The 21,561-nt window shown below is 45.1% G+C and overlaps 1 pseudogene; it reads left to right on the plus strand.

The window, feature by feature from the left end:
* Positions 1-1,666: 1,666 nt before the first annotated feature.
* Positions 1,667-4,027, plus strand: LOC147727541 (arf-GAP with coiled-coil, ANK repeat and PH domain-containing protein 2 pseudogene; annotated as a pseudogene).
* The last annotated feature ends 17,534 nt before the right edge of the window (positions 4,028-21,561 follow it).

The raw sequence follows: 21,561 nt of genomic DNA on the forward strand, positions 1-21,561 counted from the left end.
GTGGGTTTTCTCTCTCCTTCTCAAATAAAACCCCTAACTTTAATTTACAATATGCTAATTGGATCTCTAGTTCATTTTCTTACATTTAACTAAGAGATCCATCACTACATTGTGCTTCTCCAGACGCTCTTAAAATATACTGCCCACCAATATGGATGACATGTGATTCCTACACCTTGTAATCTTCATTGGCTTATGTGAAATTCCCTGTAGACTGATTTACATATTTACCTGATCGTTTGTCTCTGTATAATGTGTGTGTGATGTAAAGTACTGTGACACCCTACACTAATATGAGTAGAGATATACAACAAATGAAATGCATAAGAGAGAGTGGCTACGGAGAGATGAGGGGCACTGGAAGAGGGTTTTAGTGAGGAAGTCTGAGGAGGAGGTCAATAGGGTGCTACGGAGAGATGAGGGGCACTGGTGGACAGTGGCAGTGAGGGAATCTGAGGAAGAGATCAATAGGGGGGCTACAGAGAGATGAGGGGCGCTGGAGGAGGGTGGCAGTGAAGGGATCCAAGGAGGAGGTCATGAGGGAGAGCCCGAGAAGTGTCACTTGCCTGATACACTAACATCAGAAACATTCTCTTTCCATCAAGGGGACTTTACATGAAAAAGAAAACTTTTTGAGAGTGAGAACATTTAGAAAGAGATTTGAAAGAAAAATAATGAGCTTTACTGGCCCTTCCTTGTAAGACTTAGGAGAGATAAAGGAGGGCCCTGAAGCAGGCCTGGCTAGACATATAAGTGACAAATCTGGCCCGCCGTGGCCCACCCGAATGCACACTTGGCCCACCCTAATAAAAATTCCTGGAGCTGGGCCTGGATAAAATTAAGATGCGTGCTTATGTGTTCCTTTGAATTTAATGTGATATTCTCTGGTGATGTATTAGTCTATACTGCTGTTCCTCATGTACAAAACGTGGCCATGGACCCATACCTGCTGACTGCAGACCTCACTTACTCTTAATGGTTTCTCTTTCCAAGGCCCCCGGATGGAGCAAGTGTGAAAGAAAAAAATACATGTCCCTAAAGTAAAAACTGTCAATCAAGAGCTGTATTGATCTATTGATTTTCGGACATTATAAACATCTTGTTTTACAGAATCCACAGTCCTAATTAAGGCATCTGTGAGGTGTTAAATAATCTGTAACACGTTCAATAGTATAGTAGTTTAGCAGACAGGTATCCCTTATTGGCAAAGACTCTGGGGAGCAGGAGTGTCTGTGCTTGCAGAAACCTTCCTTTAAAATGGACCTTTGTGACCAGACAATGAAAAAAACAGGTTTGCCTATGTACAGAAAAATTATTAAAGACCACTACCTCCAATGATAAATTGCCTTGTTGCTGATAATGCAAATACATTGGTGGAACCCTGCTGAGGACCACAATCTGATTCTATATTTTGTGTCTATGACGCTCAGACTCTTGCATTGTTGTCTGTTGTCTATGTCTATGTGCGTATCTAGGAGACTGGAGTGTCTGCCAGCAGGGACCGTGCTCAGAAGTGGAGGAAGCGCCGAGGGCTGAGAGCTGCGCAGCGGTGAGGCAGGCTGAAGAGTGACAGGCTTCAACTGCTGTGCTCAGACCCCCTCATCTTGCTGCTGCCTCCTTATTCCTGCCCTCACCTTGATCGCCCGGGAGGGGCCGAGGCGACAGCATGAAGGGGGCCGTTGATTTAGAGGAGTGCTTGAAGGACTCTCCCCGTTTCAGAGCCGCTTTGAAGGAGGTTGAAGGTGATGTGACGGGACTGGAAGTGAAACTTGATACGTTTGTTAAGCTATGTAGTGGCATGATTGATGCAGGCAAGGCCTTTTGTGCTGCCAACAAGCAATTTATTAATGGCATGCGGGACCTGGCACAGTATTCGAGCAAGGATGTGATGATTGAGTCTAGCTTGACCAAGTTTTCAGACTGCCTCCAAGAAATGATCAATTATCACACAATCCTGTTTGACGAAGCTCAGAGATCCATTCAAACACAGCTCCAGATATTTATTCAGGACGATCTTCCAAAATTCAAAGATGCAAAGAAGCACTTTGATAAGGTCAGTAAAGAAAAAGAAAACGCTCTAGTTAAACATGCCCAAGTTCAAAGAACAAAACTGCACGAGGTGGAGGAGGCAACAAACATCTTAATCGCAAAAAGAAAGTGCTTCCAGCACATAGCTTTGGACAACGTCCTTCAAATCAATGTTCTTCAGTCAAGGCGGAGGTCTGAAATTTTAAAATCGATGTTGTCCTTCATGAAGGCACATCTCGGCTTCTTCCACCAGGGCTACGATCTCTTCAGTGAACTTGAACCGCACATGGAAGAGCTTGGTTCACAGCTGGATCGGCTTGATGTGCATGCAGCAAAGCAGAAGAGGGACATGGAACAAAAACACTCCACTATTCAGCAGGAGGATTTCACCAACGATGATCTCGGACTTCAATACAATGTTGATACTGCTAATGGCATTGTGGTGGAAGGATATCTCTTTAAAAGGGCCTCTAATGCCTTTAAAGCTTGGAACAGGCGCTGGTTCTCAATACAAAACAACCAACTGGTATATCAGAAAAAAATTAAGGATAACCCCACAGTGGTTTTTGAAGATTTACGGCTCTGCACAGTTAAACACTTTGAAGACATAGAAAGACGTTTCTGCTTTGAAGTAGTCACACCAACAAAGAGCCGCATGCTACAGGCTGACTCAGAAAAGCTGCGACAGGCATGGATTAAAGCTGTCCAAACCGGCATTGCTGCAGCATATAGAGAAAAGAGTGATGAGACGGAGAAGCTGGATGAGAAATCTCCACCTTCCACAGGAAGTCTGGACTCTGGCAGCAATGTGCAAGAAAAATCAGTTAAAGGTGAAAGTGCCTTACAGCGGATCCAGTGTATCGCTGGAAACTCGGTCTGCTGCGATTGTGGTCTGGCGGATCCGCAATGGGCCAGCATCAACCTTGGAATCATCCTGTGCATTGAGTGTTCTGTGATACACAGGAGCCTTGGTGTGCACATTTCAAAAGTAAGGTCATTAACGTTAGATACATGGGAGCCTGAAGTACTAAAGCTGATGTGTGAACTGGGAAATCAAGTTATTAATCGAATATATGAAGCTAAATTGAAAACCCTTGGAGTAAAGAAGCCAGACAATGAAAGTCCAAGAGTGGAAAAGGAGGCATATATCAGAGCAAAGTACATGGAAAAGAGGTTTGTGAACCAGGACTGCGTTGCTTCACACCCTCCTGATGGACAGGAAAGGCCTTATTCCCAGTGCAAGAACGAAGACCTCAGCAGTTCTGAGAAGTCCCTGGCATCACAGGATCACTTCTCAACATCTGCCAGAAGTTCAGTGAAAAGCAATGCCAGTGTATTCCACTTCAGTTCCGAAGGCATTCGAGAACTTCTTGCCTCTTTTGCAGCCTCAAAAAGTTTGCATCAACCAGTCCTAGAAGTCGAGAAGCAAGATTATTCAGTATTTCAGGATTCGAAAAAGTTTCATCCAGGGCTGTACCTTTATCGAGCTGCGCATGAGAGAAGCCTTCCTGATATGGCAGAAGCATTGGCACATGGCGCAGATGTTAACTGGGTGAATGCAGAGGACAACAACGCAACACCCCTCATTCAGGCTGTGCATGGGGGCTCTTTGGTCACTTGTGAGTTCCTGCTGCAGAATGGTGCCAATGTTAATCACATGGACCTGCATGGCAGAGGACCCCTGAATCATGCAACTGTTTTAGGGCACACCGGGCAAGTCTGCTTATTTCTGAAGCGTGGGGCAAATCAGCACACCAAAGATGAAGAAGGAAAATGCCCCTTGACTATTGCACTTGAAGCTGCAAATGCTGATATTGTAACCCTGTTGCGAGTGGCAAGAATGAATGAGGAGATGCGGGAATCTGAAGGACTGTATGGACAGCCAGGTGACGAGACCTACCAGGACGTAATCCGTGATTTTTCACACATGGCATCCAATAATCCTGAGAAATTAAACCGTTTCCAGATGTCCGATACACCAAAGTTTTCAAAGATGTAGAGGAGAAAAGTGCACCCTTGTCCTCACCCACACCTGGTGCTTCCTGAGTAAAGTGCCTGGTCCCTGGCTCATTGCCTGACTTGGGAACATTAGTTTAAGAACCGAACAGTCTGGAACCTCCAACAGCATTTGATTGACACCATGAATATAGGGTCCTTTATATACAGAAAGACACCACAGGGCACCAGAAATATGGATACCTCAGCAGCCAGTCTAGCAAAGTGCTCCTTGGTTTAAATATATCAAGTTACCACATGTTCCTACTGTCCATGTATTTCACCTTGTGGTACCTCAGCGGAAGGATACACAGATTTGAAGTCTTCTCATTGTAAATACTAAGTGAAGTAGATGCCATGCTATGTAGTATATGTCAATTCTGGCGTCTGTTTTCCATGTAAAACACACACCAGTGCATGTTCTAAAATTGTTTATACTGTTATTCTAGACGGCAGCTTTTGAATATCTAATTGTAGTTTTCATGTCCTAGTCAACAATGACTAGCTTGCCATTTCATTTTCTTAGCTTCAATAATAGAGGTATCAGTTTTAAAAGATACATTTGGCACATGGTTAAATGGGCACCATGTAGCATTCTCGTTTATGAATTTATTTACCCATTTTTTAAATTCTTTAATATTGTGAACGGTATGCAACGTACGAGGTTTTCAGAATCCTTGCTAGCACCTTACTTGGATATAATGAATGTAATTTTTGGAACCAAATCAAGAAATTGCCAGGTGCATGTATATCCAAATAGTGCAAATTCAATTGAGTCACTTATCAGGTGCACATACATTCTAGTTCATCTGTACAGTGCTCACACAGTGGGATTATTGTAACGTACTCGATTTTTCCAAAAACATTGCACTCCATGCACCTTCTCTTGAAGCATCTCTAGTAGCAACAGCCTTTCTTCGTACCAATGTAATTTTGTTCGCCCATTAATGCAAGTCAAGTATTGCACAAAAAAATGTGAATAAATTAGAACAGATTTTTACCATTTTCAAAAAGGTATAGCAATGTTCTTCCAACTCGAAGGGAAATGTTATGCAAACAAATGTATGTAAATAGTTTACTTCTTGAAGAGACCGAAATAAATAAAAACTTTTTGTTTTGAAAAATGAATTTCCAAAAATAATATTAATTTATTAAGTTCAAACTGGTAATTATGAGCCTTTAAGTGGTATACGATTTGCAAAGAGTGGCGAGTTTCCTGTTGATTTCTACACTTTTAAAGCACTTAGGCATAGTTAATTCACTGCATGAATTTGGGGGTGGTCAATATGCCCCTCATTTACAAGAAAATGATGCAGCGTCGCGCCGCAGGCCATTTTGCTGCGCAGAGCTGCATAATTTTCAAAGCATATGGATGCATTGTGTTGACAACAATGCAATGCATGCGTGTGCTTTCCCCTACGCTGGCACACAATTGGCTGCCATGTGCCAGCGCAGGCACCCTTGTGTCATTTTTCAGGGATGCCTGCATTGTGGGGATGATTGTTTTTGTGCAGGTAGCCCAAAAACAATCAGTGATGACATGTCCTCTTTCTATGCATGCTGTAGAATACAGCATGCATAGAAAGAGAAAAGAACGAGGAGAAATAAAAGTATTTCTCCTCTTGCACCACTCCTACCCCTTCCCTAGTGAGGCATAGGGTTCTGACGCATTCCCAGCTTTTTAAAACATTGTAAATCTAGGAATATGTCAAGTTGCATGGATGTTGCGTTGGAACATCCACAACAACACCCATGGAATGCCCCTTTCATCCGGAGTAATGTGTGAAAGGAACTCATATTTACAAGGTCATGAAAAATCACAGTGGGTAACTTTACGTGGCTTGTATATATGGGCAGGCACACTGTGCCGCCGGTGTGTTAAAAAAAGTGACGCACCAGTGGCGCAATGGCCTTGTAAAGGAGGCCCTATGTTTGCAGTGTCTTGTGGATTCTACATTGAAATCTTAATCATGTGTCTTCCCTTTTAGGAAAGAAAGCTTTGCAAGTAAAGAATATTCGTCACAGTTTTATTTAACCCCTCCCATGCTTGTGACGGAACCGCTCCGTCACAAGCCACGGGTGAGCTGTGCTTGTGACGGAACGGTTCCGTCACGGCCCGCTCGCCGCGCCTGCGCGGCGCTGATTTTGCACCTGCGCTGACGCTTTAATGGGTGGGCGGGTTCGTGACGGAAACGTTCCATCACAAGCACAGCTCACCCGCGAACCGTGACAGAGCGGTTCCGTCACAGTATGGAGCCGTCGCGCGGCCGCCCCACCCCCTTAGCGCTGCGGCGGAATAGCCGCCGCAGCGAAGGAGTTAAAAAAAATTGTATCTGAAGAACCTATGATCAAGCCAAATGTGGTATTCAGAATGCATCCACTCACACAAAAAACCCTACTGCCGCAAACACCTTTGTGCACATGTACATGTAGGATTACGCGCCGTGTACACGGTGGCCAAGCTAAGTGGGCATCACAGAGCTGAATGCAGGAAGGATACAAGGATTTTTAGCACTCACTCCAGGAAACAGGGCCTCATTTATAAGCCCATTGTGGTGCCACTGCACCACTATTTTAGAAGCACGAGTGGTGCAGAGTGCCTGCCCATATTTACAAGGCTGTATAAAGTCACCCTGCATGACTTTTCATGACCTTGTAAATATGGGACCATTTTACTCATTACTCTGAGTGAAAAGGGCGTTTCATGGGTGCTGCTGCGGGTGTTCCCAAGCAACATCATGGAACCTGACACATTCACAGATTGACAAAATGTTGTAAACCTGGGAATGCGTCAGAATCCTATGACTCCTCAGGGGTGGAGCATAAGTGGCACAAAGAGGAGAAATACTTTTGTTTCTCCTCGTTTGTTGCTTTTTCTATGTGTGTTGCATTCCGCAGCAAACATAGAGGACCAACTCGCCTTTAATGATTTTTTATATGCAGGGAGGTGTCCCTTCTTGCACATAAACAATCATCCCTACAACGCAGGCACTCTTCCACCATGGTGTCAGGATGTCTAAGTTGGTGTATGGCTGCTGTTTGTGCACTAGCGCCAGAGAGAGGGACAGGAATGTGCAGCATCTTCTAGATACAATGCATTTCTGCCCTTTTATTTTGACTCATAGCAGCACTGCAGGAATACTTGCTATGCTGCTGTGCATCAACATTTTGTAAATGAGGCCCTAAGGAAAGTTTTTGAGCTAAGGCCCTCCACTTATACCGTAAAATTGCATCCTTCCTTCTATCAGTAATTTGGCTCCGCCACCCAGAAGCTCCATTCTTATAGTGCCATTTTATGAAAGCACTGGCCCTGTCAACATAAAGAAAATGCAGGAACTGGTCAGAGGGAGAAAGTACAATCTTCCTGAGGCAGGGAACAATAAGAATGCTGAACTGTGAACATAAAAAATCATTATTCACATTACCAGTGGGTTGCTATAATACTCAGCAGTTCTTCCTAAATGTAGCAATATTAGAACTGATAAAAAGCACAAACATCATTCAGTGGTGCAAGGGGTAACCATGGTCCCTATTCTACTTCTCGCACCCTTATGGTTATCTCTTCTCTCAGAGTAGTGCCAGCCTAATAACGTGGAAAAATGCATTGACTGACTTGATGTTTCCTTGCCACAGTGTTTGATGAATGAATGTATGTATGTCTTGTGATATTGGCGGGAATGCATGCATATGTGATAGTGAGGGGTATATGTGTGTAAGGCACATATATTTGTGTGAGTGGCAGTGCTTGAAATAGGCTGAGCGTGTGTCACTGATTGGAGAGGAGTGTGAATGCACCTTTATGGAGGGGGTGTGTGCATATGTCAGTATTTATTTGTTCGCGTTTGTGTGTTGAGAACACACGATCGAGAGGGGTGTGCTCATTTGAGAAGAGGTATCTTCTTTGTCAAAGTCCTGAACACTTAGTACCTACCGGGCCCCCTGGAGACTCTCATGGCTTCCAGGGTATTGGGAGAGAACCACAGCCCTCGCAACCTTCATCTCAATCTTCATTTGGCAGTACCCATGGAATTATCATGTGTTGAAAAGCAAGGGGACATTAAGAAGCTGGAGAACATGCACTTGACTGCAAGAGTAGTTTGTGAAGCAGTGTCTGTGAAAGAGTATATAAGGTGTGAGTGTATGTGTCAATGAGGCTGAGATGTATGCATGTGACAGGGTGGAGTCAGATATGTGTGTAGGACATTAAGGTGCACGTGTGTAGTAACAAGCAGGGTGGTGGTGTGTTCACAGAGCAATGAGGGAAAGAGGGGTGTGTGGTTTGAGGGCGAGCTGTGTGACTAAGGACCAAGAGAACACAAAGGTGAATGAACTGGGAAGTTGAAATACAAAGGTACAGGGATGTAGGCCATGAGAGCACAATGATGGAAGGGCCCAACCCGCTGTTGATTTAACCATGCTGCACAGTATTTCCTATACAATATCCCCAAGGTACCTCCTCAGTGCACATAACGAGAAATAATGCACAAAAACATTTTTTGCAAAAGATCTTTTACGTTGTAATACCACTTATAAACAGTTTCACATGTACAATATTTACAAGGTACCATAAAGTAATGGGCCCACAGCTCAAAACTTGGATGAAAAAAACATTTGCACTATTGTTTTACATTTTTGGCATTAACTTTAGAATGAGATTGAATGTGTCTAGTCAAAGCCCAAATCATTTTAGCAGTTCCTGTTTTTAAAGATGTTCCTTTTTCTGAAGCCAAAACAGATTATTTCTCCATTATAACCCATGGTCACCGAATGGAGCTTAAATTGACTATCAGCGATTAAAATGTCAACTCAACAAAATGCTACTGGTACCTCTGGGATGCCAATCCAACAGATTTGTCTGTTTATCTGCTAGTTAAATTGGGCACCTTGTACCAGGCCACACGACCCTTATGATGTATAAGTCCAAAGATAACCTTTAGAAAGTTAACTTAGTTGTAGCTGTGGAGAGCAGCCTTCAGGCTTAATCTTGAAGGGATATAAAGCAGCTTGTTTTATCAGAATATCACCTCCTGAATGACTAAATGAAAGGAGAACCACACAGTAGTTATATAAAACTATGTATTTATTAATATAACTATCTCTATTAATTTCTACACAAGATTAGAACATAAAGCACACAATACTGTATCGGTGGAGTGGGTAGACCTTGAGGGGTGGGTAAAAACATGGCAGCAGCTAGCTAGCTGGCCGCGGTGCTCTGGACTGAGCTCCCGGTAGGATTGTTCCCCGCCGTGCAAATGAGCAAGTAGATAAAGAACCGACCCTCTAAATATAGCGGCCTTCTGGGGGCACTTGTTTTGTGTAGAACTTGCCTGAGATTTTCAATTTCTTCCGGTAGCAATTGGATTATCGGCAGGGAGATGAGGTATTCTACCCTCAGCGATGTACATTCTCGCGAAGTCCTCTTTCTCCTTCCATGGATTTCGAACGAGGGCGGAGGACGCCGACTGGAGCTTGAAGGTATTGGGGGATCCCAAACAGGGCTCTGCGGTCTCTGTGGGCTGTTTCCTGATGACTGTGTCGTCCAGAGCTCTTTGATCAGCTGTGAGAGTTTCTGCACTGTTGCAAAGTTTCCCAACCAGCGCTGGGAGCTGCTGTCCGCCACCCTGCCCCAGGAGTGTGGGGTCTATTCTGAGCCTGGATTGAGGGTTTGCTCAGCCGTGTTGGAGCTGAGGAGAGGCAGAAAGCTGAGAATCTTGGTCCCCCTTTTCAGGGTCAGTTACAGCGTTCTGGGTTGACTGCTACAGTGGAGGGGTCCGCGGTTTCTGAAATTGGTAAGGGGGACTTAGCATGCCTTACGTTTGTGGGGGGTGTGATTCAAACGGAAATTAATCATATTCCTTCTGATTGCACTCCTTCTACTGAGGTTATCTCACAGAGCTCCCTTACTATAAATACTCCCAATACCGTTAATTCCCCTAATACGTCCAGAGGGGGTGCCAAAGGCGGCCAAGGGCGAAAAAAGTAAGCAGGAATTAACAAAGCGGGTGTCTCTGGGGGGGCCGGGGGGGGGTCAGAGAAGGTGTCAAGCCTGTTCCTAATACACCAGTTAAGACAAAATCTTCATCTTACTTGAGCACAGAAGTCAAGTCTAAACATACTAGCTCGAGGGGCAAATCTAAGGCTAAAGATCCCAAAACTGTGCTCTCCATAGGGTCAAGGATTACCCCCTCACTTCGCTCCTACTTCAAGGTCGTACCTCAGATGCTGCATCTTTCAGACGAAACTGATATGGCGTCCGTTTCAGATGCTCATTCCTCCCTTCTTAGTCAACCTTTGGAGCCAGTAGCTACACCATCGCTGGAGGAGAGTGATGCAGCTGAGAAGAGGTCCCTTCTTTGTCAAAGTCCTGAACACTTAGTACCTACCGGGCCCCCTGGAGACTCTCATGGCTTCCAGGGTATTGGGAGAGAACCACAGCCCTCGCAACCTTCATCTCAATCTTCATCCATGACAACGCAGAGCTTACCCCTGACCCTAACTCAGTGGCGGCTCGTAATGTCGACGATTAGTGGGGCGGGCCGTGGGAACGCACAAGCACAGTCCCATCCTCCCGTCCCTCACAAGCACACACATACTCACTCCCACCCATCCATTCACAAGCGCACACATAAACCCATCATTCGCTAGCACATACCCATGCACACACCCATTCAAAGCACACAGCACTAATTCACATACATTTTTCTTGCGCCCACCACAACTTATAGTATGGGGCATCGGATCAGCCCCCTTTGAGCCAGTGTCTCGAATTTTCGCGAGTTACGGCATTCTTGCTTGCGATCCATGTGCACATTTGCCATAAAATTAGCACCCTTCAGTGTTACGGCTGGTAAACCACTGCGCTGTTTACATTTTAAAAAAAAAACAACATTTTTATGAACGTTTAGTTTACCTCCTTTTCAGTATACTGCAAGGGAACAAGAGATGAATGGATCTCAAAATACAATGAATATAAATGAAAAAACTTACCTTGGCTTAATGGCTTCGTTCCCGCGCTGACTCCGTCCCGAGACTGCTCCCGCCTTCGTCCTGGATTTGAATGTGGGCTCTCGTCATTGAAGGCTGCTGCAGGCAGCCTCCCTCCCCTCCATGGCAGCCGGCGCTGATTGGTTCGGCCGGCTGCCCTAAATACGTCATTGCTCACAGTCTGCATCCTGCAGAACAGAGAGTGGGAGGAGGCTTGGGGGAGCGGCTTGCCCACTGTTGCTAATACTGTCTGTTTGAACAGCCTCTCAGGCTGTCCAAACAGTACGTATTCACAACAGTGGGCAAGCCACTCCCCCAAGCCACTCCCCACTGCCCTGAGGCTCTAGAAACCAGGAAGTTCGGAATCGGCTGACGGCTGACTGCTTTCTCGCCGTGCGAGAAGGGCAGGCAGAAACAAATGGTAGTTATTAATAAATAACTACCATTTGTTTCTGCCTTCTTCTCGCACGGCGAGAAAACAGGTGGGGCGGCGCCCAAACGCCCCCATGGGAGAACCGCCACTGCCCTAACTACAGAGTTGGCTGAAGAGGCCGATGAGATAAACTTTCTTGAATCAGGAGGGGCATCTGGAGGGGCAGACATAGAAATCTTTTTTGCTCCTGCTTTAGTCGATTCAGAATCACTACTGACTTCTCCTGCTTCCCGGATGACGGCCGCATCTTTTTTGGGAATGTTCACTGCCCTTACCTTGGAGATAAGGAAAGGTTTCGCTGAATCTTCTGCTAATCAAGTAGAGTTTAGAAACTACTGTGAAACATTGGATAATAAAATTGATGGGCTCACTATAGGAACTGGTGTGCTTGAAGAGACAGTAGGATCACATTCAATCTATTTGGATCAAGCAAAAGTTGACATACAGAAACTCACAAAAGAAGACTTGGCTCTTAGCGAGAGGATGGAAACTCTTGAAAATAATGCAAGACGGGGGAACATCCGTATCCTTAATGTACCTGAAGGATCGGAGGGGACAGATATCAAGCAGTACATCGTTGCTCTACTTAAAGAATCCCTATGTTTAGAATATTCTTTTAAGGAACTGTCGGCTGACATTGAAAGAATTCATAGGGATCCCTTTAGACAAAACCCCCAGAGATCCAAACCTCGCAAACTTTTAGTCAATTTTCATACTTATGTTTTGAAAGAGCTGATTCTTAATATGGCTTTGAAACAGAAGACTTTGGCTGGGAAGGGGTTCACTTTTCTTATAAGATCAGACCTTTCTAGAGTTACACTCGAAAAACAATGGGAATTTGGGAGGCGCCTTGATGCCTTTAGGAGGTTAGGTGCAACAGCTCAGCTCATGTTCCCGGCAGCTCTTAAAGTTATGCATAATAACAAGATGTTTAACATCAGGTCTGTACAAGCAGCTGAGGAACTATTAATGGAGTTGGGCAAGGGGGTACTTAAGGTATACATTTATGTTTCTACAATCTACCTTACTTCCTTAAGGATACCTTCCCCCTATCACTCACCTTCTAAATTTTGATGCAGGTTCCTCACTTGCCTATTTGGCAAATATGCAGTGTTAGATATGCTCACAGCTTCATTTGTTCTCTTTTCTTTGCCCTTCTTGCTCTTTATATCTTCTTTTGAATATATAGCGGGAGATTTTTCTTGCCGGGAGTTCATGGAGGGGCACTATCTACTGGACACTGTTCCGGTTAGATATTGTAATGGTTTTTCATGGGGGGTGGGGTAGATACTCTGGGGGGTAGGTGGAGGGAGGTGGCAAAAATATAAAAAAGTTCTCAATAACCTAAATAGTCATATAAGGAATGGTAACAGTCATATTTTGAGTAAAGAAGTTATGGACGATAACGTACAACTGCAGCTTTTGTTACAGTATTTTAGGTCTTCTTGGATGAGGGATGAGTAGCGTGAGGTTTATCTCCTGGAATGTCAACAGCCTCCGCACCAAGCCCCGAGCTAATAGAATCTTGCAATATCTGAGGGACTTTGATGTGCAGGTCGTGGTGTTGCAGGAGACCCATTTGATTCACAGTGAAATGCTCGCCCTCATCAAGAAGAATCGGTGGATTGACTTTGCGGTTTCTACCACTCAAACATCGCATACCAGGGGTGTATCGATTATCTTTAAAAAAGGTGCTAAAGCTAGGTTGGTCTCACAAGCTGCGGATCCTTCTGGTAGATGGGCCAGTGCGTCAATCATTATAGCAGGGTTTCAAGTTACAGTTGTTGGCTATTACGGCCCGAACCAGGATCACCCTTCCTGTCTGGAATCCGTTTTTTTGCAGCTACTTTCCTTCTCAGACCCCACAATACTGGCCGGCGATTTTAACATTGTGCTGGACCCTATCTTGGACAAATCTCCTAATAGTCGTTCCCTTGTTTTGTCTAAAACTAGATCCTTCCTACTGGATGCCATGAGGCAATATGGGTACGTGGATGTGTGGCGACAGCGGTCGGGGCAGCAACAAGGGGTCTCTTTTCGTAATTTCAAATACCATCATAAGTCAAGGATTTACTTTATTTTAATCAGTCAAAGACTGGTAGATTCCGTTAAATCCATAGACTACCTCCCGTCTCACCTTTCAGACCACTCTGCGGTTGAGATGGAACTGGGCCTCCGTATTAAGAAACCCCCTACTACGTGGTCCTTTGATCGCTCTCTCCTTTCCAATGTTGAGGATATCCTATATTTAAAGTCGGAGACCCATCATTTTTTTTATATCAAACAACGGCACTGACACAAATAGAACTATTTGGGGGTCATTTAAAGCTACATTGAGGGGGCTCATTACAGGTAAAATTGCCTATCGTAGGAAGCAATACAAGGAGAAGATCTCTTCTGTTGAAGCAGAAATGGTTCGTATTCAACAGGACATTGACACTAATTGTACAGCTTCAGGGTCCACCTTAGATCCTCTTCAGGATCAATTGTTGATCTTAAAAGGTAGCCTGGCTTCGGTTCTAAATCTGAGAGTCCAACAAAGATGGGAGGCCAGCAAGTTAGCGCACTTCGAATATAGCGAGGGTGCTGGGAAATTACTAGCATGGAAGTCCAAAATAGATCAGGTCCGTAACATTATAGCCGCTATAAAAGTAGGAAATAACAACTTTACATCGGATGAGGAAATCAGGAGGGCTTTTAGGGAATTCTTCCAAAATATATATCAAGAAGATAAGGTTATTACACCTGAGTCTATTGCAGGCTGGCTGAGTAAAATTGCTCTACCCTCTTTTCCTTTGAGCAGTCTCAATATCTGGACAGCACTATTACAGAGGAAGAGGTGAGATCAGCCATCAGGAAGGGTAAGAGGGGGAAGGCGTCCGGACCGGATGGGCTGCCAGCTGAGTTATATAAAGTCTTGGAGTTAGAAATTGTTCCCTTCCTCACTATCCTTACCAATCAAATCCTTCTTGAAGGACTGCCACCTCCAGTATCGTGGGATAATGCCTCTATTACCCTCATTTTAAAACCTGGTAAACCTAAGGAGGCCTGTGGATCGTATAGGCCGGTCTCAATATTAAATGTGGATTACAAAATCTTCACCACAGTTCTATCAACTAGATTGGCCTCAATTGCCCCCTTGGTCCTTCATTCTGATCAGAAAGGTTTCCTGAAAGGGAGACAACTTTATGAACTCACTTATGACTTAATTGGCGCAATGAATATGGCAATAACCAACAATCTCCCGTTGGCCGCCCTCACGCTGGATGCAACCAAGGCCTTCGACAGAGTCAACTGGGTGTACCTGTCGGAGGCCTTGGCCAAATTCGGCGTGGGCGAGGGGTTCAGTAGGGCGATAAGCCTGCTGTATAATAATCCATCTGCGTGCCTCCTTGTTAATGGAGACCTGTCGAACCCCTTTTCCATCTCTAGGGGGACCTGGCAGGGATGCCCGCTTTCCCCCCTGCTTTTTGATTTTTACATTGAGCCCTTTGCGCAACATCAAAGGAAGGAGGCGACCATCAAGCCTTTCTCGTATCAAGGTTGGATGAGAAAGGTATCATTATATGCCAATGATGTGCTTATTTTGACATCAGAGGTTACCACTGCACTCCCGGCTATCTTGAGATTGGCTCATACATTCGGACAAGTGTCGGGATATGAGATCAATGCAGCCAAGACTGAAATGCTGATATGGAATGATGAGGATTCTGTAACAGAATTTCAAGCAGGCACGTCAAGGCGATATTTAGGATTGACGATTGTGAAGGACATTAATAAACTTGTCCAAGTCAACTTATCAGCAGTCGTCAAAGAATGCTGTAAACTTCTGCAATCATGGTCGCACCTGCCCCTCTCATTATTAGGTAGGGCTAACCTCATTAAAATGTCGATCCTCCCCAAAATTAATTTTTTATTTAATACCATTCCTTTATATTTTGATCAAACTATATTAGCCAAGTTTCAGTCCAATATTTCCTCTTTTATCTGGAATAACCATCTTCCACGAATTGTATGGAAAAAACTAAGACGGCAAAGGGACAAAGGTGGCCTGGCGGCTCCAGACCTAAAGATCTATGCATGGGCCTTCCAATTATCCCATTCCCGAATGTTGCTGAAAGTGCCCACTGGGGTAGGCTTAATGTTTGCAGCTATGTTGGATGGGGAAAGAGTTAATCTTTCGGGCTTTCTTTTTAAATTTGGCAATCCTAAGTTTAAAAAAAAAATCAAACTGAAGACTCTACAAGGTCTTGCAAGAACATGGTCCGAAGTCATGAAATCAATAAAACAAAATTATCTCTGTGAATAAACACCGCTGTGGGAGTTGCCTGAAAATCCCACTTGGCTTGAAGACAGTCTAGCTATTCCTTTGAGAGAGGCTGGCCTGGAAGTTTGGGGAGACCTCTTTTAAGAGGGAGATCTACTTTCCTGAGAGCATCTGCAGGTTAAGGTTGGCCCCAATCTCTCACTATTTAAATATTTACTGATTGTTAGCTGGACTTAAGCTTATAAAACCTCTTCCGCCAACAGGAGTAAGTCCAGACTTGGAGGACACAGTCCATTGGTATCTAATTTCGGAAACCTTGGCCCAGTTAAAAAAGAAGTATCCAAGTGGTATAATTTCATACTGGATGAGTCGGATGGTGATTTTGTTTTGCTGGAGTCGCTATGGGGCTCTGTACCGATGGAGCACAATCTACAAGATCTTTGGTTGGCTTATTTTGAACTCCTTTGGAACATCGTGAAGCCCTCCTGGTTACGCAGGAATCACATCTTTACCCTGCATAGGGCATACTATTCCCCTCTTAGGCTGTCTAAATTTTCAGGAGGAGACTCAGTGTCTTGTGCTAAATGTGGGCTGGTTGCTGCATCAGATTCACATATGTTTTTTGAATGCCCTCATCTAGTCACATTCTGGGAGGAGGTTAGCAACTCCCTCAATGCGTCATTGGGAAGACCAGTCACTATAGATTTGTCCCTTTTGATATTTGGTGTCTTAGAGGGTGTACAGAGTCCAGCCAAAAGCCTAGTATTTTATGCAATGCTGCTTGCAAGAAGGGAGATCTGCAGTAAATGGAAGGACTCTTCACCTCCTACTTTCAGAGAATGGCAAACTTCAGTCCTGCAGACCTCACGTACCGATCTGGCCAGATCTGGTAATCAGAGCGAAAGGGCTTTTTGCCATTTATATCATGGCTTCACTGATTTAACCGAAGTTGTTTTTTTTGTTTTTTTTTCCCCGGGTCCAATGATTGATCTCCTATGGTGCCTCTAAAGTTTGCACCAGTGGAACAGCTGCTACCCGGTCCAAGCCCAGCCCCAATTGGCTGTCACTTACCCCAAGGTTTGCCGTAGATAGGTAAATCGTGGATTTTGTGCTTCTTTGGAACGCAGTTGATAGTTGAGGGATGCATGGCCCCCATTATAATTGTCTCCCTTCCAGTTTTTCAGATAAACTGAGACAGCTAATCTCTGTTACTTCCTTTTGGCTCTTTGTCTACATGGTGGTTATGAGGACAAAAAAAGAAGAAAGAAAAAAGAGAAAAAAAACATACTGTATCAATAGAACATTCGTAAGTAGCAAAATACACAACAGGTTCAGGGGAGACCGAACCATATACTAAAAAAATGGTATAACAATTACGACTTCATTATACACTGTGCCTAGAGCACGTAGAATCCCTGGGACCCAAAAGAACTACCCAGAGGAGTGACACAGGGAACCCACGGAGGACGTGTTCAGTGAGGAAACACAACAGCGTGCTCCGAACAACACTATGGGAAAGTTGCAGTTGGAAAGTTAGAGTTTAAGGACACTTCTATGCGGACTTCAAGCATACCATTTGGAACATAGGAGGTTCTAAGGCCTAAACCCTTGTTACCTATCCCAGAGGAGCTGGGTGCAAAGGAGTCAAGTGGTATCAGAAACCATCGTCGTTTCCATTGGAGAGATGCAAAGAAGTACTTCTGCCAGGAAGGTGAAGAGTGTCAGGTGGAATCCAAGCCTAGATTGAAGGCGAGACGAACCTGAAAGCAGAGTGGACAGAGTCTGGGCCACGGCAAATGACCAGGGGCTCAGTAGTTGAATGCCTACCGATGTTGGGTGTTTCAGGTGCGAAGAAGGAATGCTTGACTCTGCTGCCACGGGTACGAGGAGATGTCAAGGATGACGAGGATCTGGAGGTGAGCTGTCCTACGAAGGATGTTGAGTGCTTAGGGGTCGATGTCCAGCTGGAACACCAACAATCCTTGGCAAATGCAACCCATGTGGTCAGAGGAAACAGCTTACAGTGTGAATCAGCAAGGTCCAGGGGACTCTCCAAGCAATGGAGAGTCAAGGGCCATCTGGAGCAACCAGGTAAGCCTAAGAACAAACAAGGTGACCCTCGCCAGGACCCACAGGCCAATGGACCAGGGGTCTCGAGGAGACCTCAAGCAAGTTTACAAAGCACTAGAGCACAGAGCACTCTGTGAGTGGAGTTTGGAAATCTATAGAGCAAATCATAATCAGGGTCAGGACTACACAAGCTCAATGCACAGGCTCAGGGATGACTAAAAAAGCATAAGCACTTGCAAATATACGTGGAGCACAGGGGTTCGGGTTACACAGCCCCCACAAGGGATAATGGTCTCAGAATCGCTGAGAGGTCAGATCTCCCTCATGGACCTTATGGAACCCATCTCCTGTGTTGCACAAATCTTCGGAGTCCACATGAGCTCTGGAGAAGCAAACCAGTCGGATGTGTTTAGGTGCCTGCTGCTGCAGGGGAGTAACTCCTTTACTCCAAGGGAGATTCTTCAGTGGTACAATCGATTTGCAGGCATTCAAAGTACTTAGTGTCTTCTTAGCAGAATCGTGTCCAGGTAAAATCTAAATTCCTGTAGTCAGGTAACCCACTTTATAGCCATGGGAAGGGGTTGGATGGATTCTGTGGCCCCTCCTAGGGGAGGGGTAGGACAGAGGGGTGGCTACACCTATGTCCTTTGTCCAGTTTTGCACCAGAGCATGAGCCAATGCCTCCCAGAACTGGTTTGAGCTGGACTATGCACAGGGGCACCAATTGTGCCCCCAGTGCAGACTTTCTGGCACTGTCAGAGTGTACTCCCCAGCCCCTTTACACTAAATCCTGTCTGGAAGGTGGTCACACCTCCCTGTGACAGGATGCCTATTGTCATGCCCTCCTCTGCTCGAGCTTGGTTCAGCAGCAGGGGAGCAGAATCGAGCAATCGGAGGTCAGGCAGTTGAAGTACTTGATTTCTTCTTAGCAGAAACTCATCCAGGTAAAATCTAAAGTCCTGTACACAGGAAACCCACTTTATACCCATGGGAATGGGTTGAACAGATTCTGTGGACTCTCCTAGGGGAGGGGCACGACAGAGGGGTGGCTACACCCATGTCCTTTGTCGAGTGTAGCGCCAGACAGGGGCCAATGGCTCCCAGAACTGGTTTGAGCTGGACTATATCTCAGTAAGTGGCGCAAGCACCATCTTACACAGTCTGCTGTAGCAGGCCTGTCGTGTAATGTTGAATGGCCTCTCAGGGGTGGCATAATACATGCTGCAGCCCATGGGAGGACTCTGGGGTACCTATGCCCTGAGTACATGGTGTACCATATACAGGAACTGATAAGGGTACATCAGTATCCAATCTGGAGTGTACCTTAAGAACATATGCAACAATTTAAGGGTGAAAGCAGATAGACTGTGGTTCTGGAGAGCAGGATCCCAGTCAGACTAGTCAAAAAACAGAGGTACATCAGCAAAAAGTGGGGCTAATCATAAGTAGCAGATCCAACCTTCCTACATAACCCCCCTCCCGAAACATAAGGACATTAAACTAACCTTGACCAGTTGAGTCTTCATGTTCTAAGTGGAAATATTTGGAGAGTCCATCTGCCTTGGCATGGTTACTCACAGGTCTATGTTCCACGGTATACTCCATCCCCGGTAGGGAAATGGACCACCTCAAAAGTTGGGGGTTTCACCCTCATCTGTTTTAGCCATAATAACCGCTTATGGTCTATCTGAACAATGAAGTGAGTGGCAAACAAGGATGGCCTCAGTTTTTTCATGACCCAGACCATAGCAATGGCTTCCCTTTCAATAGTTGACCAACATTTCTCTCTGGGGATCAGCCTTCTGCTTATAAAAGCTACTGGCTGATCCTGACCCTCTTCATTAAGTTGTGATAACACAGCCACTACCCCCAACAGAGATGCATCAGTTTGAACAATGAATTGCTTGGAATATTCAGGACTTTGCAGAATGGAAGCAGTGCACATGGCCTGCTTAAGGTCATCAAAGGCCTTTTGACAGCTAACTGTCCTCTGAACTTTCTCAGGCATTCTTTTGGAAGTTAATTCATTCAAAGGGTCACTATGGAACCATATCCTTTGACAAACCTCCTGTAGTACCCAGTCAAGTCCAAGAAAGTTCAAACCTGAGGCTTGGTAGTTGGAGCAACTCATTCCATTATAGTTTGACTTTTGCTCTGCAAAGGTTGAACCTGGCCTCCACCCACAATGTGGCCCAGGTACACAGCATTACTCTGCCCATTCTGGCACTTGGTGGCCTTGATAGTGAGGCCTGCCTTTTGTAGGGCCTCCAGAACATTTCTAAGGTGGACCGGGTGATCCTCCCAGGTGGAGCTAAAGACCGCAATATCATCTAGTTAATCAGCACTAAAGGCTTCCAGACCTGTGAGAAACCAGCCTTTGAAATGTGACAGGTGCATTCTTCAATCCAAAAGCCATCACCACAAATTGGTAGTGCCCACTGGTGGTTGATAATTCTGTTTTTGGTTTATCTTCCTCAGCTAATCTGATTTGCCAGTAACCAGCTGTCAGGTCAAATGTACTTAAGAATTCGTCAGAGGACAAAGTGTCAATAAGTTCGTCTGCCCTTGGAATTGGATGAGCATCAGCCCTAGTGACTGCATTGAGTCACCTGTAGTCAACACAGAACCTCATCTCTCTCTTACCACCCTGGGTGTGAGGTTTTGGTACTAAGACTACTGGACTAGCCCAAGGGCTATCTGAGGGCTTAATCACTCCCATTCCAACATCTTCTGGACTTCAGTCCTGATACAGTCCCTGACATGACCAGGTTGCCTATAAATCTTATTTTTAGCAGACAGACACTCACATGTGTCCACCTCATGTGTACACCAGGTAGTCTGACTTGAAGTCAGTGAAAACATATGTCTGTACTGATTGAGGACCTTCCTGCAATCAGTCTCTTGCTGTTCAGTGAGGCTGCCTATGCTCATGAGTATACTCCTTGAATCTAGGGACACTGTTGCTGCCACCATGGGACTCTTGTCCCAATCTTTTACTAGCTCTCTAGAGCTCTAATGCTTCCTTATCCAATGACAATTGCTCTCTTCTGAGCCTAAGCTTGAATTCTAAAGCTCTTGGAATGGGCACTGTCTGTCATAAGAGTTATCTCTCTTATTAGATATGGACGTTCCTACAGAAGTACCTAAGGGTCTAAATTCTTCAGAGGGAGACCTATGCCTCCAAGGTAAACTCTGAATTCTACCAGGAGGATTAAAGAGCTGGCCCTCAGGGCTTTCTCCATGCTCTTCCTGATCCGGATTTGCCAGGTTGGAATCATCCTGATTCTCCTGGTCAGGGTTTGATTCTAGGCCAAAGAAGGTAATCCCTCCTAGCCTATCCTCATTCCCTGCCCCACCCACTCTACCTAGCTCATCAGACCCTAGGGTCTTTCGGAGTTCAACTAGAAGCAATATGTCTATGAGGCATTGTGTGTTGGTGCTTCTCCCTGTCCTCAACTTCCTAGATACACACCTGGCTATCAATTCTAAAAAATAAAGGACATTGGAACTAGTTGGCAAAGAACCACTTGGCTCTTCTCTAGAAGACAAACTAGTGTTATGTGGTATAGGCACACGGGGAAGGTAGAGCCAAGAGTCTGGATTCTCGATTCAAGTAGCAGGTCTGACATTAAGACACGTTCAGGTCAGTGGTTAGGAAGTTCTTGCTAGTGAACATGACCGAGATTTCTTTTACAGAATGACATGCAACTGAGTATTACTGTGCGTTGTTTTTTAGATCGAGTCATCTCTGCAAGTATACCTCTACAGAGCAACATACCAG

Source organism: Lissotriton vulgaris, chromosome 3_1 (genome assembly GCF_964263255.1).
Source record: "Lissotriton vulgaris chromosome 3_1, aLisVul1.2, whole genome shotgun sequence".
Taxonomy (NCBI): Eukaryota; Metazoa; Chordata; class Amphibia; order Caudata; family Salamandridae; genus Lissotriton; species Lissotriton vulgaris.